The sequence below is a fragment of the Taudactylus pleione genome, unplaced genomic scaffold (genome assembly GCF_031769625.1).
Source record: "Taudactylus pleione unplaced genomic scaffold, aTauple2 ptg000262l, whole genome shotgun sequence".
Taxonomy (NCBI): Eukaryota; Metazoa; Chordata; class Amphibia; order Anura; family Myobatrachidae; genus Taudactylus; species Taudactylus pleione.
The window spans coordinates 3705675-3721189 of record NW_028284664.1 but is presented as its reverse complement, the minus strand read 5'-3'; the positions used below and the strand labels follow the sequence as shown (position 1 = coordinate 3721189).

Genomic DNA, 15515 nt, shown 5'->3' with positions numbered 1-15515 from the left:
CTCTAACTAACGAGCGTGCCAAATAGCGAGCGTACATCCCCGAAATGGCTTGAAGGGAACGCACGCACAAGTACAACCCGGAAGTGGGACTGTCAGATTCCGATTACCTGCTCGTTTATTCTGCCTACCTCCCTCAATCGTATCATGCCAATCAATATATCAATTAGCTTAATTGGTGTTTTTTTTTTTTTTTTTTTTAAACACAATGCAATAAACTTTAATCTTGTCCGTGTTTGTGTTTACCCGCAGAATGCGTACGGCTTAAACATTCGCTTTTATTTGTCAAAATACATGTTAGCCCCAATTAAACAATTGTTCTATTTGTTTTTCTACCCGCATATTTCCCGGGGTTCATTTCTTTATTTAAATTTGCTTACGCATGTCACTGCATCAAGCCTATCATAACTCTCAAGAGATTTCTGGCCCTGTCGAACACATGACTCATACACTAACCAATAGAATTGGTCCTGTTAATTACCCAAATACATTAGCCAATCAAAATAATTTTTGGCACTTTATTAAAAACGATTTTTAACAAATACACCATTGCCATCATGAGAGCCTCCGCATTCACCAGGCGCGAGCTGCTGGTGCTAACGGAGGTGATGGATAGGCGGATCACCAGCCAGCCTCCACCCATCACCAATCGCGAAAAGCGTTCCGCATATGCAGAGGTACGGGGCCGCCTGCGCTCCTTCGGCTCACGCCGCCAGATCGGGCAGCTGGAGCGCAGGTGGTCGGACCTGCAACGGCGGACGCCCCGCTTGCTGGCATGCTTTCACATGCAGATCGCAGAAAGTAAGTTTTAGGGACTGTGGTTTTCATGTTTATCTTTGTGGCCCTAACTGCATGTGCATGTTTTCATGTATGTCCTATTTATTCATTGTACTCATATCTGCATGGCCATGTTTTCATGTATGTCATATTTATGCATTGTACTCATATCTGCATGGCCATGTTTTCATGTATGTCATATTTATGCATTGTACTCATATCTGCATGGCCATGTTTTCATGTATGTCATATTTATGCATTGTACTCATATCTGCATGGCCATGTTTTTCGTTTTTTTCGGTCATAAAATAGTGTTTTTCTCGGATTTGGGTTGAAACTAACCACAATTTGTTTCACATCTTTTAGGGGCACAGCGAAGACTACGGCGTCATCGTCATCCCAGACAGCGCTCACGCCCACTCTCCCCAACCCCCAGCCAACCCTCCACAACCCCAAATTCCCCTATTTCCCACTCCTCCCCAGCCTTCCAAGACCCTCTGGCAGAAATTTCGGGGCTCCTTCCCCTCCGTCCCAATTCCCCCTCCCCTCCAACCACCCCTCTTCGAATTACCCCCTCCCCGGATTCTGAAATTACCCCGCCCAGATCGTTGGGGAATGGAGGCACCTCCGAGGAGGACGAGGGAGGGCCTTCTGGAGCTGCCGTTTTTTCTACCGGTATGTTTTTGTTTTTGTTTCTTTTTCGCCACAAACTGTTTGTATGTAATCATGTGTCGTTCCCTTTTTTTGAGTTTTTGGGTAGACTTTTGGTGATTTTGCAGATTGCCTTTACCTGTTACTGCTGATTTCACCATACACATATCACACCTGTCGGAATTTGTTTATTGGCCTTGTATTTTTGGGCTACACCATTTTGGGGGGATGGGTTTTAATGGTGTAATTATGCTTTGTTTCAAAATATTTGTATTGTTGGTTTGTTTGTTTTGGCTGTTTTTTTGATGTGGTTTCATTATTGTTGTATTAATCCCCACACTTTTCTCACCCACAGAGGAACAGAGGCGTAGGGCTGAATTAGCCGCCTGTGTGGCCCGTATGCGGGACAATATAATCGGTCTGCTGGTGGTCCTTGACCATATGTCGGTCCTCCTTAGGGACTAGTTTTTTTTGTTTATTTTGCTATATTTAAATAAATTAATATTTTCAAATTAACGTTCTGTCTCATTCGTTATTTCAACATCAGAGATTGTTTACCCTGACATAAGTAGACTCTTCCTGCAAGGATTTGCAATTTTTGTCACTAAGATTGTGTGTTGTATTTTTATGTAAAACAGGCACAAGAAACACCTAACAGTAACAATCTCATTTCCCTTTTTTGGTGTAGTCACAATTAGATATTACTACATTTTACAGGTTCCTAGTTGGGGTGCAAGCTGCTTAGGCCGATATTACGAAGCCAACTGATTGTACAGGATTCCTTTGGGTGTTGGTTTGGACCCTGAAAACATATTACATTTTAGCTCAACTTGCGTCATTACTGGATTAGCCCTTAGGCAAATGTAACGTGTGTGAACCTGGTTACACTTGCTTGTAACGTTCAAAAAAAGGTACAAAATTACACTCTCAAGACATTTATTCACAACATAACGTCAAAATCAAAGTGGTCACTCACAAACAAAACACACAGTGATAATCACAAATACAACACATACCAAAAAAAAAAAAAAAAAAACAACAAATCAAGAACTGGTTGACGAAGGACCATGCCCATGCCAACATGATTCCACAAATATGGCGTTGCAATATGGGTTCCATAATATATCCCCAAAATTTCCACATACAGGTTTTTTAAGGGTAGCAGGAAGTAGTCATCGTTGGAGCAGGGCCGAAACTAGGATTTTTGGCACCAGGTGCAAGACAGTAATTTGGCGCCCCCCATGTAATTCCCCCTGCCGTAGTGTCCATATTGTAATGCCCCCATAGTAATGCCCATATGTTAATACCCCCATAGTAATGCCCACCATACAGTAATGCCCCTGTAGTGCCCATGCTCCCATATTAATGCCCCTGTAGTGCCCATGCTTTCATAGTAATGCCCCTGTAGTGCCCATGCTCTTATGGTAATGCCCCTGTATTGCCCATGCCCCCGTAGTAATATCCCAGTAGTGCCCTTACAGTAATGCCCCTGTAGTGCTCATGCCCCCACAGTAATGCCCCTGTGGTAATGCCCCTGTAGTGCCCATGCCCCAATAGTAATGCCCCTGTAGTGCTCATGCCCCATTAGTAATGCCCCTTATTGCCTATGCCCCATTAGTAATGCCCCTGTGGTAATGCCCCTGCCCCCATAATAATGCCCCTGTAGTGCAGCTTATTAAAAAAAAAAAAAATACTTAACTTGAACCCCGCTCCTGCATCCAGCGTCGCGTCCAGTCCGCCGGCTGCTCCTTGGAACTATGGGGGAGATGTCATGATGTCTCCCCCATAGTGCCCGTGGGGAGAGCCGGAAGCTGGAGTTCGGGAGAGAACTCCAGCCTCTGGCTCCGGCTACACCGCGTCGCTGCAGAGAAGGAGCCGGGCGCCTGCTGGTAATAAATATTACCAGCGGACGTCCGGCTTGGAGCCTCTCTGCAGTGCCGGGCTGGAGGTCACTGGCACCAGGTACAGCGGCTCACCCGGTGCACGTGCACCTCCAGCCCCCCCTAGTTGCGGCCCTGGTTGGAGTGCCAAAGATTATGGAAAAAAACAGAAGATGGAGAAAATAAAAAAAAATAATTAGATGTTCTCAAACAAACCGTACCACATTGGGTATAAACACTGTTGTTTTGTCAATAATTACCTAAAATATCTGGCCACCACATCATCGCGTATGGCCCCCCCACATACTGACCTCCGACCAACCTCGGGGGGGCCATCCTCAGGTAAGGCATCCTCTGGCTGCATTGGGACACCACTCCTTATGGCGATGTTGTGAAATATCCCACACAGGACCACAATTTTCGAAACCATATCCGGCAAATACATGAGCTCGCCACCAGAGCGGTGGAGGCATCTGAATCGGCCTTTTAAAAGGCTGATACAGCACTCCACCACTTGCCTGGTGGCTGTAAGTGCAGCATTAAACTCACTTTGTGGCCCTGGTGTGGGAGCCAAATAAGGAGTGAGCAGCCAGGGCGTGCAAGGGTAGCCACCGTCTCCTGTGAAAAAGAATAGACAACATCAGGAGCACTCTGTATGAAGCTTAACATTGTTATGTACTAAAGGTCTCCACTTACCCAGAAGCCACGCATCACCAGCTTGTAGGTTGTTTAATTTGTGCCATATCCCTGATTGCCGGATGACGAAGGAGTCATGTGCACTTCCTGGTCATTTTGCATTCAGGGACAGGATCTGGAGGAAGGCATCACATACCACCATTACATTCAGGGAGTGATAGTGTTTCCGGTTTCTAAATATTGCCTCCAGCCGTGCTGGAGGCTGAAGTGGTATGTGAGTACCATCCACAACCCCTATGATGTGTGGGAAGCCAGCTATTTGGTAAAAATTGGCCTTGGCCACACTCAAGGCACCCATATCCAAAGGCATTTGAATAAAATGATGGAGGTGCTTGAAAAGTGCCTCCATAACTGCCTTCAGGATCCGGGAAAAGGAGGATTGGGAGATGCCCGCCACTATTCCCACCGTTGTTTGAAACGATCCTGAGGCACAGAAATGTAACACTGCCATAAATTGCATAAGTGGTGGTATTGCTGTAGGACTGTCAATTTGCCACTCAAGATCACTCTCTATTAATGAGAGAGTGTCTATGATGATTTTGGGAGGAAGACGGTAGCGTCTTAAAACCTCATCATCGGGCATTCCAAAAAGGGTGACACGTGTTCGAAATATCTGGGGCCTTGCACGCCTACGATGCCTACGCCTGGAATGAGATTGAGGTTGGTCGGCTTCCGGGAGCATGGCCAGAACAATCCGACCCAGATCAACCTGAAATGGCAAGATTTTAATGTAAGGCTTTTTAACTCCCCCCAAAAAATAAATATAACTTAGCTTGATGATACCATCCATTGATGCTTACATGCCGGGGTATTGTCATGATACGTGCAAACTGGAAATAATCACAACATAAATATACATCATTTTATGCTGGGCATTTCTGTTTCAAAATTTTGTGCAAGACAAAACATAAAAGGGGAGAAACACACATTTGGCCAAAGAGCAAAACGACATTGCGCACACTACATCAAATTGTGGCCAAATGTAAGCAACAAATGCTAAAGAGAAAACACAAACAATTTAACGGGATGAATAAGCATTTAAAAATGCGCTAATTAAGTTCGCAAATACAAGTCACAATAGAAACTAATAAAAATGCGCTAATTAGTTCGCAAATACAAGTTACAATAGAAACTAAAAAATGCGCTAATTAGTTCGCAAATACAAGTCACAATAGAAACTAATAAAAATGCGCTAATTAGTTCGCAAATGCAAGTTAAAAAATACGCAGCTACAAAAAAAAAAAAAAAGTTAAAACATTTCTGAGTTAGAAAAACAAAATGGTACAAGTGTAAGGCCACCCAAAGTTGCATAAAGACAAACATGAACATTTACAAAACAATTAAACAAATGAACTTACCAAGAGATAATATATAAAATTCCGGATCAAAAGGTCTTTGGGGCAGAGCCAAAAAAAAACCTAAGAGAGATGAAATGACGCCAAAAAAAAGTTAGAAAATTCAAAAACAGAAGGAGACACAAATTGAACCAAAGTTAGACTTCCAAAAACTTACCAAAACAAGAAACGTCAAAAAGAAATCCAAAAGAAAAAATGCGAACGGAAATAAAAAATGCAAATATATAAAAAATAAACTACTTCCACCAACGCAAACTCCAAAACCCACCAACAATCAACTCCAACCAACGTAACCTCCAACAATCAAAAAACGCCACCTCAACTCGAGACGCCCCAAGCCATAAATAGTGTTTAGTTTCCCGCACAAATTAAGGAGGGATCATAGGAACGCACAATCAATGATGCGGCCGAAAAATAAGGACGCATGTATAAATACGTCACGAGCCAAACCAAACATTCTGGTGTATTTCTTGTTTTGAGCTCAGACATGGCTACAGACCAGGGAAACAATGGACAACAGTCTGGCGGTAAGTATTTCAGGCATTTAGACTCAATGATTAATTAGAAACATAATATTCTGCAAGTTGTGAAGTTGACAATTCTCCAAATTTACACAAATAGGTGAGGAGGATGACATGGAAGAGGCTGCCGGGCCCAGTATTCCGGGCAAAGCTGCCAAAAAGAAAAGGCAGCCACAATTCACAAGAAAGGAGATGGAGGTTTTGATTCAGAAGTGTGTGGACATCCTGCCACAGGCAGACAGGAATATGAGTGCAAGCCAGAAGTGGAGAATGTGGGAAGAGGTAGCCGTTGCTGTCAATAGGGTGGGTGATTATGTCCGTCTAGCCCGGGATGTCAAACGGCGGTAAGTAAAAACTTGACCACCCGAAAACCAAAAACAAAATAAAATAAAAAATAAATAATGGTTCCTTTTTCACCCACAGATGGCAAGACTTCAAATATCGCCTGAAACAAAAAATGGCGGACAGGGCTATGCATGCAAGGGGGACAGGTGGGGGTCCCACCCCTGTGTCATTGGAGTTAAATGATTTAGAAGAGCTGGCACAGGGGTGTGTGCAGGCTGTGGAGGTGTTTGGCGTGTCCAACATGGATACGGACATGCCAGAGTTTGCGGCTCCTCATGTTGTCCCAGGTAAATATTGTGATGTAACCAACTCTGAAATGTTATTGTGCCAATATGTAGATTGTAATGTTCCTCTTTTCTCATTTTCCCAACAGAGACACAGGCGGATGAGTCTGCTCCAGAGGGGAGCCTTGGGCAGAGAATTTCTGCTGGCTCTGCAGGGGAGGAACCAGTACATCCGGCTGAGGACCCTGCAGAAGCCAGTCCAGGGCAATCCCCCTCGCAGGCAGTGTCCCTCCTCACAGAACTCAATTTTAAATCGGATTTCCATACGGAGATTCTGCAGAGAATGGACGCCAGTCTGGTATGGGTGGCTGAGGCCCTGGAGCAAAATGCTGCGGCCAACGTGACCATTGGTCAGGCCCTGGCGGAAAATACCAGGGCCAACATCCGCATCACCAATGCCCTGGAGCAGCTAGTTCGCCAGCACATGGTGGAGCCGACCTCCCTTCCTGCCAGAACATCAGGATCCTCCACCTCTGGCACAACATCAGCCAATCCTCAAAATGTGCCTAGCCCTGTGCCTAGTCCAGAGGCCACAACATCTGCCTCTGGACAGGCCAGCCCGATGACATCCCGGAGCCGGTCTGGCGCTCTCCCTCCCCCAGCCAAACGGTTAATAAATATTGTGGAATGAACACTGCAAAAAATGTTTGTGTAAAATATGTGCATGATTTTTTGGGGGGATAGCAATAAATTTACATCAAATGTACGACTTTGTATTCTGACATTATTGTCCAAATGGGTTACATTTAATCCGGGCCCACAAGGCAACAACGTTCAACAACAACATTTTACATGGTGAAAAAAAAGGGCTCTTTAAGGAACGTTTAAAATTTGACCTAAGGATGCAAATTCACCTGGCAAAAAAAAAAATGGCCCAAAAAACCTAAACATGATGATATTATTGTTACAATAGTGGAAAAACCAAAAAATGAGCCCAAAATAAACCCCCACAAATGTACGCAAATTGATTGTGTAATCCTGACATTAGCAGCTATGATTTCCACCTGCGTTCGGTTTTGTGCTAACCCAAAAAACCGATTTCCAAACACATACCAAGCCGGTTTTCAATCCCACACTAATTGATTTTCTGACAAGCCGTGATTAATCGATGCTACATCGTGGAGTGCCGGGACGGAGGAGAAGGCCATCGCCAATGTGGTCGAGTAATCCAGACCCTAAGCTGTGCGAGCATTTTGAAGGGAAAGAGGATCATCCAGTGACGTATGAGTTGGTATGAACACATTTGACGTTCGTATTGGTTAATGTATGTACGCCCCAAAAACGCCTCGCCACGCCTGCGTTTTTCCATCTCCTCCCCCGTCAACACCCAAAAACGCCCTGTTCTGTCAATCACATTTGACATGTCACTTCCTGTACGCTATTTGACGAACGAGACAAAAAAACCTCGCAATCTGCTGTATGCACATGCGCAGTGTAACACCGACGCATGCGCTGTGTCACAACATCGGAACGCAACGAGCGTACTGCTGTTAACGAACGGCTCTGAATCAGGGCCTAGATTCAAACTACTGTATCATTTTCTAGAATGTACTAGATAAATGCTAACTAGAAGCTGATTGGCTGCTATGGGCAATTTCTCCACTTGTTCTCTTTAGAAGATTTAATAAATTCCTCCCTATGGGGCCTAATCATGATGTTAATTATCGGGTTCCGAACGGAGCAATTCATCATTGCTCCGGCACGGTGACAGCTGCTTCACTGCTCCTTTTCGGAACAGTTAAATTTTTCACTGATCCTACTGGAGCAGTGATGGGACTGCGCTTGCGTGACCTACAGGTCACACATGCGCACAAGAGCCCCAACATCTGGCGGAAGGAGCCGGACAGGGGCAGAGGGATCTGAAAGCATCCCTCGTCACAACCTGGACCTCCTTCCCATACCGAAGGAGCGGGTTGCTATGCCGGAGCAGGAGCAATCTGAAGATGGCGAATGCTCCCGCGGTCAAGCTCCGAAAATATAATATTTTTGGAGCTTGATGAATTATGTCCCCATACTAGTGTATAGGGACAGCAGGCCATTCCGCAAGAGGAAGGTAAGTAGGAGATGTGATATCTCCTGCTTTACCTTCTTGATGAATGGCCCGAACACTTAATTTTTACAATTGCAGGTGAAAATGTGCATTTTCACCTGCTTTTGTGAAAATTAAGTGATGATGAATAGGCCTCTATGTCACTGTTCCTGTTGATGCTGTGCTAACTGGTGGTATCCAAGCAACCTAATGGAGATCCTAAGTACTGATGGCTCTTATTATAGTGTATTATTCCCCTTCTATCCCCGTGGACATTCAATCAATTAAATATCAAACCAAATTGTGTTTGTTCGACTTTACTTACACTTTTAAGATATATGTGGCCTGTTGGAGGAGACTGTGGAAGATTGTTTAGTGGCTGAGACAGAATCAGTGTAAAATTAGCTTGGCGCGAAGCCATCTTGCGAATGGCAACCAGACTCCATCTTCAAAATAAGAATCTGCACGCCGCCATTTTGCGAATGGCCGTCCAGTGCCATTTTAAGTTACAACTCACGAGCTAAGTACAGATGACAATGTTTTTGGTAATCCTTTTAGAAGCCGTGACAAGCCCATTCTGGGGACAACCTTGCATAGAAAAATACCAAAACAAGTAGAAAAACAGCTTCTTGAGAAAAGTAATTAGAAAAGACAATACACCAGGAACTGTGGGTGTTTTTGCATGTAAATGGAGAGACCCCACATGTGGACAGGTGTAGCTGTGGCAATTGTAATATGGCCCAGACACTTGAATTTGACTGAATGAACAATGGTAAGAAATCTGCTTGAAAAGAACTGACACAGGTATCCTAATTAGGCAGAAGAAAACTTTTAAACTCACTGTCAGACAGGATGGCACCAGCAATCGGCTGGGGGTCTCCACCCTGTTTGAGAGTGAAACTCATTACATTGCAGTTTAAAAATGTTAGTAAGGGATAAGAAATATAATATATATATATATATATATATATATATATAAATATATATTTTAAATCCATCATAAATAGACTGACATGCATAAACACTGCACATTACGCACAGTTGCGCTGTTAACATAACGCACATTAGCGGATGCATGAAATCCTGCATGTGGACACTGTTTATTAGCTTCATCCATACGCATCTGCCACAAGTTAACTAGCGTCTTTTCCCAAACCCATAATACATACACACTGCACACTCACGTAAAAGGTTCCATAGCTTCAAAGTGTAATATTCAGGGTTTATTAATTTATTGCTAATATTGTGAAATAAAAGATTATTTGGTATCTAAGGTTTAGTACATGATAAGCAAACAGTGTTTGGTGTTATACTGATCGACTCTTTCTCAACAGCTTTCCGGTATCATCGGTGAGAAGATCGCAACCTGCATTCTCAACTTATGAACAGTAGAGAGTTAAAACACTAAAATGTACTTTGTAAAGTTAACAGCTTAGATTTGCATGCAGGGGGAATAAAGAGACAATAGGCTGTCGGAGGCTGGTCTGTGTCCATTTGAATCAACCTGTTAAATATCCTGTAACAGATACACCCGCACTGGGAACCAATGAAACCATGCCAAACTTTTCTATTGTATTGCTTATCCCTGTAAGGGTATAAATGTGCTTACAGACTCCAATCTGGAATCTTCATGCTGAAGCTGTTGATGGAGGTTTCTTATGGATGCCGGTAACTGGTCCCAGTGCGCGTGCGTATGTATAACTGTACCTTGGGTCTGTATAATTTCTTTGTGCTAAATTGTCTTTAGATCACAGCGTGTAACCTACTGTATTTATGTTGAATAATATACTTTGTGCTTTGGAAACACATTTTCAAGGTCTGAAGTCTTTTATTTTACTGTATGACTGCGTACGCAAATAGCGTCAATTTTAGAAGGTATAGGCAGGTTTTAGAAGGTATAGGCAGGAGCGTATAGAGGTTTAAATTCAGTATCCTTAAGACAATGGCTGCATGCGACACTCTTAAACGCTCTAAGGTCAGATCACTCCACACACTCATGCCACACCTCACACCATGACTTATCTAAAATAACGAAGCAGAGACATAGCATTGGGTGAAACTTGGGTCAGCTTTTTATTACACTCAAAAACTATAGACCTATTTAGTATCACCTATATAATGCACCATCTAACTATTCAGCATAAATTCTTACTCACTAAATTTCTAAGGCAAAAAATGGTGGCGGGGACTTGAATGGCCTAACAGAAACAACATGCTTATTAATATATAGTAAGAAAAATAACAAAACTGCGGGCCTGAACAGCCCGCCACAAAAGGGAACTTCGGGACCAACTGCCCCCTTTTTCCTTGCAACTCGTATGGTGCCCAGGCCTTCTGCCCTACCATGTGGGAATAACAACATGTGGAGCCCCCGTGCATCCGAGGGGGACCGCAGCCACCTGGACCGGTGGTGCTGACTGCACCCTCAAGTCTGCCCCATCCGCACGGGCCTGCACGCCAACCCTCCCCCTGGCGCGGCTGACTGCCCCTTGAAACCCCTAAGAAAAGATGGCGCCTCCATTTGCAAGCGCTGTGGTTGCGTGATGTCCACGAAAATCTCGACGTCCTTTGTTCCGAAGTCTATAATCTCTCGACCATGCTGCTTACGACGAAATTCTTCATCGTAAGCCCGCCAAGCGCCGCTTCTGGAGTTAGTAAACATGTCATGAATTAGGTACATGTATCTAATAATGCGCATGTGTTCGTCGGGCCGTGTCTCTAAGTAGCAAGAGGCAAAGATATACATGTTCTTCAGCCATGCATGATATGTCTTGACCCTGTCGAGGGCCGCCCCCCCTTTTTTCTTTGCGGCTACCCAAACCTTCTTGCTTCGGCTTGTAAGCGCGAATACATTGACATAACGGCCGCGCCTGATCCGGTCTCAGATCCTGGGCCGCACCCCACGAAGCACCCCTGTATTAGAGCATAACACCCCCTCCGAACAATCTGAGTTTACTGACATGCTGCTGCTGGACGAACGGTGCTTGCGCTTGTACCGCCTAGACCTTTTCCTGCCTGATCGCCGTGATTTCCCTGAGTCGTCTGAGGAGGTGGAGGAAAGACTATTCGAGCCCTGCTCTGACCTATGGCGCCTATGCTTCCTGCTTCGCTGCGCCGATGCTTCCTGACTACTGGTACTGGAGCCATCTATCCAATCGGGATCGATGGAAGACTCACCATCCGACTGGCCAGTTGCACCATCGGCGACCGCAGCCACGGCCCTCTCGCTTCCGGCTTGACGCTGCATATTCAAATCCGATAAGACTTCACCTGCTGGGACACAAACATTGTTGTCTTGTACAGAATTAGACTGCCCTTGGCCTAGAGATTCCTCTGCGCCTGTACCTCCCAAGCCGTGATGCGACACCGGGGGCGCCAGGGAACCCATGGCACCGGAGAGCCGGTCCACAAGCGCCACAATGTGTCCGTCGCCAGCTCCCGAGGCAGTGTGAGCACTATTACGCCCTAAGGGGCCGAGCGCCCCTGTGATCCCCTGTGCCCGCCGAACGCGTGGACACGCGGGACGTGTCAAAAATGAACTCCACCCTTTAGGTAGCAAGGAGGGATGGGGGTGTAGGGATGGACATCTGCTTCCAATGTTTCACAACATCAGTGTTTACACCATTCAATGGCGACTTTCTGATGGTAGTTGCCATCAAATGGTGTGGAAGAGATGGCCATCTGATGTTAAAATCCAGCTGTTTAACATCGGGAAAGGCCACAGGGTGCTATTGCGCATGCAGACTTTTTCTGCACATGCACTAATCATATAAATGTTTTTTTCCATTGAGTGGTTAGTTGCCATTGCCTCGAAACTGTCAATGGCTGAAGCCAAGTGATCATTCAATGGTGAGCTTCCAATGTCCATCCTTAGGGGGATGTCAGTGCAGCCACTCCTCCACATTAGAATGAGAGTGTGACGTTGGACACTACAGGCGAGCACCCTGCCCTGTTTGCTGCCTGTAGAGTCTTGAAGACCCTCCATGCACTGCTGCTGGAGCTCCGGGTGGGGCTCCGAAGTCACGCACAAAGGGACGAGGGCGGCATGGGCGGTTGAAGCACTTGATACAGTGCAGAGTATAAAGACTTTGATTTGCAATGAAAGCATCTCACTCCTAGTGTTTATATAGTACTTTTTCCATAATGATGAAGATGAGCGATGTGAAATCAGTGGGTTTTAATTTTTTTGAGTCACCAACATGCTGGTACCCTAGAACAGAGACTTTTTGGTGCCCTGTGCCAGAAAGAGCATTGGAGCCCCCCTCATTTTTCAAATGGATATAATGCACCCAAAAAAAGGGGAATGGCCTCATGGGGAAGGGCCAGGGAAGAGATAGGGGAGGCCAGGAGATGCTGGGGATGAAACAAGAGGAAGCTACTAGTGAGAATGATAATAAAAAGAAATTTGACATGCCCAAACAGCGCCCCCGGACCTGTGCGATGGCACCAGCCGCTCTACCCTAGTTACGGCCCTGCTCTAGAACACCATCTTACGGTGACCAACATGCTGGCATCCTAGAACACCACCTTACGGTCACCAAATGGTAGCGATAGCACTGAATGCTGTTAGAATTGAAAAGTGGATTTCCACTTTAATACCCCTTTTACACCAGAGCTAAAACCCGGGTTATTGCAGGGTTAAGTCCGGTTGCAACTTGGTTTAAAAGTCAATATGGTTGGATTCCCAGGTCGAGTGACCCGGCAATCCAACCCAGGTAACTTGCGCGGTTTAACACAGGAACAACCCGCAAAACCCTGCAGTGTAAACAGCGCGATCCGAGTCACGATGACGGGATCGTGCCGCATGCCTGCCGATTGACAGTTTTCAGTGGCGCTTGGAGGTGATGTCATCTCCAAGCGTCCACTTCAACACCGGAAAAGCCGGGTCACTGCAGACCCAGCTCCGGTGTGAAAGGCGCCAACTCAGGGATATCCTGTGTCGGTGCTGGGGAAGTTTCGGGTCTGATCTGGATTGGAACCATGCAGGAGCGTAGCTAGGGCATACATGCCTACCCTCCTGGTTTTTGCGGGAGGCTCCCGATTTTTCGGGTAACCCCCCGCACCCCCGAAAGGGTAGGCATTTCTCCCGCATTCTGCCCATTTCCTAGTGAAGTGGGCAGAATGAGGAGAATTCTTGCGGCGATTGCGGGTCTCCGTGTAGGGGGCGGGGCTTAAGACGTGATTCTACATGAATCACGTTGTTTGGCCCTGCCCCCTATGTAAATCTTAACCAATCGTGGCAATTTTACTGTGAGGGGGCAGGGCTTAATGACGCAAATCGTCAAGCCTCGCCCCCATCACCCCCCTGCTGCTTCTCTTACCCGGGCTTCTCCCGGGAAGAGCTACTGAAAGGTAGGCAACTATGAGCCAGGGTAGTGCGCTGGTGCCATCGCACAGGGCACCACAGGTCAGGGGGCGCTGTTTGGGCCTGTCAAATTTCTGTTTATTATCATTCTTGCTTGTAGCTTCCTCTTATTTCATCCCCTGCATCTCCTGGCCTTTCCTATTTCTTCCCTGGCCCTTCCCCATGAAGCCATGGCCCTTTTTTGGGTGCATTATGTCCCTTTGAAAAAATGAGGGGGGTACCAATGCTCTTTCTGGCACAGGGCACCAAAAAGTCTAGTTACGGCTCTGGAACCATGTTCCAACCTCCGGGTCAGACCCGGAATTTAGATATAAAAGCGGTATATCAAAATATTTATACAGCTTAAAGTCCAATTGATATATCCACAATCATTCATCAACATTTCTGTAGGTTAATTTACTAAAAAGGATCCTAGGGTCATAGCATAGACACTAATATAGCGATGACAAAACAGCCACACAATGAGCAACATGTTTTCTCTTTTTTTTTTCTTCTTCATTTTTTTCTTCTATAGATATATATATACACACACACACACACACACACACACACACACACACACACACACATGCTGCACGTTCCTGTGCAATAACCCAGCTTATTTCTGCAAGTTTGAAAGGGGTGTTAGATAGACACACACAATACCATAATTCACCAAATTGCACCAAACAAAGTGATAGCAACTCCTGACAATCTACCTCCACAGAACTTACCTGCTCATAGACATAGCACCCATCATAAGAAGAATGTAAGGTCACAAATCCACTTGCACTTCTCAGGATCCAAGTAACACAGTCGCGGATGCTGGATAAAACGTGAGCGTTCCCTTTCTTGTCTGCAGGTGCAAAGTATAAAAGTCTACTAGTGTCACTAGATATGTTCTACTTAAAACAACCTATTAAAGTTCCACAGGGATTCTGATTTGAAGTTTGAACGTTATGGACTCCTTACCCAGTGCACTAAATTTAACCGAAATGAATCCATGCTGTTTTGTAGGCACAATATACTGAAAACCATGAGCATTACAGTGGAGCCCAGGACTGTTAGGGGGGGGTTATGCTCCATAGACCTTCCTCAGCATTAGATAAGAGAGTGCAGTGGCAAATCAGCATTAATAAGCCCACTGCACAGCAATGTAAAGCCATTATTCTGAGCTGTACTAGCAGCCTGCCAAACACAGTTAGGTGCAGCACATGTGTAAGTCATTGATTGTCATTTGTAGGTATGTATCAGCCACAATTTAGTTAATTGTTGTCACTTGTGGTTTGCACAGCTATATTAGTTGGCTTGGTAAAGATAAAAGATTAATAGGGGTATTCAATATGGAGCGAAAACTCAGTTTTTGCGTTAATTTCGCACCGATGACGTCATTTTCGCAGGTTTTGGTTTTACACCGTATTCAATTTCAAAGACTTTTCGCAGGTTCGAAAAGTCTTTGAAAAAACACGGGGATAACTTTTCACCACTGAATAGGTGGCGAAAAAAAGTGAGGAATTTGGGTTTTGGGGTGCAGGCTTAAAAAAATAGCCTGCACCCCTGGGAATTACATTTTAAAAATAACTGTGTAAAAAAATAGGGACACCCCAAAAAATGTATTTAAAAATTGGGGTGAAAA

General features: G+C 45.2%; 1 pseudogene across 1 annotated transcript in view; it reads right to left on the bottom strand.

Moving 5' to 3' along the window:
• The window catches only part of LOC148514033 (zona pellucida sperm-binding protein 4-like), a 37004-nt pseudogene extending 21956 nt beyond the window's left edge, over positions 1-15048 (bottom strand). Inside the window, exons 1-2 of the transcript XR_015879469.1 lie at positions 14852-15048; positions 14614-14735 (exon numbers count right to left, since the gene is read on the bottom strand). The product of XR_015879469.1 is annotated as a zona pellucida sperm-binding protein 4-like (transcript). The remainder of the gene's footprint in view (positions 1-14613; positions 14736-14851) is intronic.
• Positions 15049-15515: the final 467 nt, after the last annotated feature.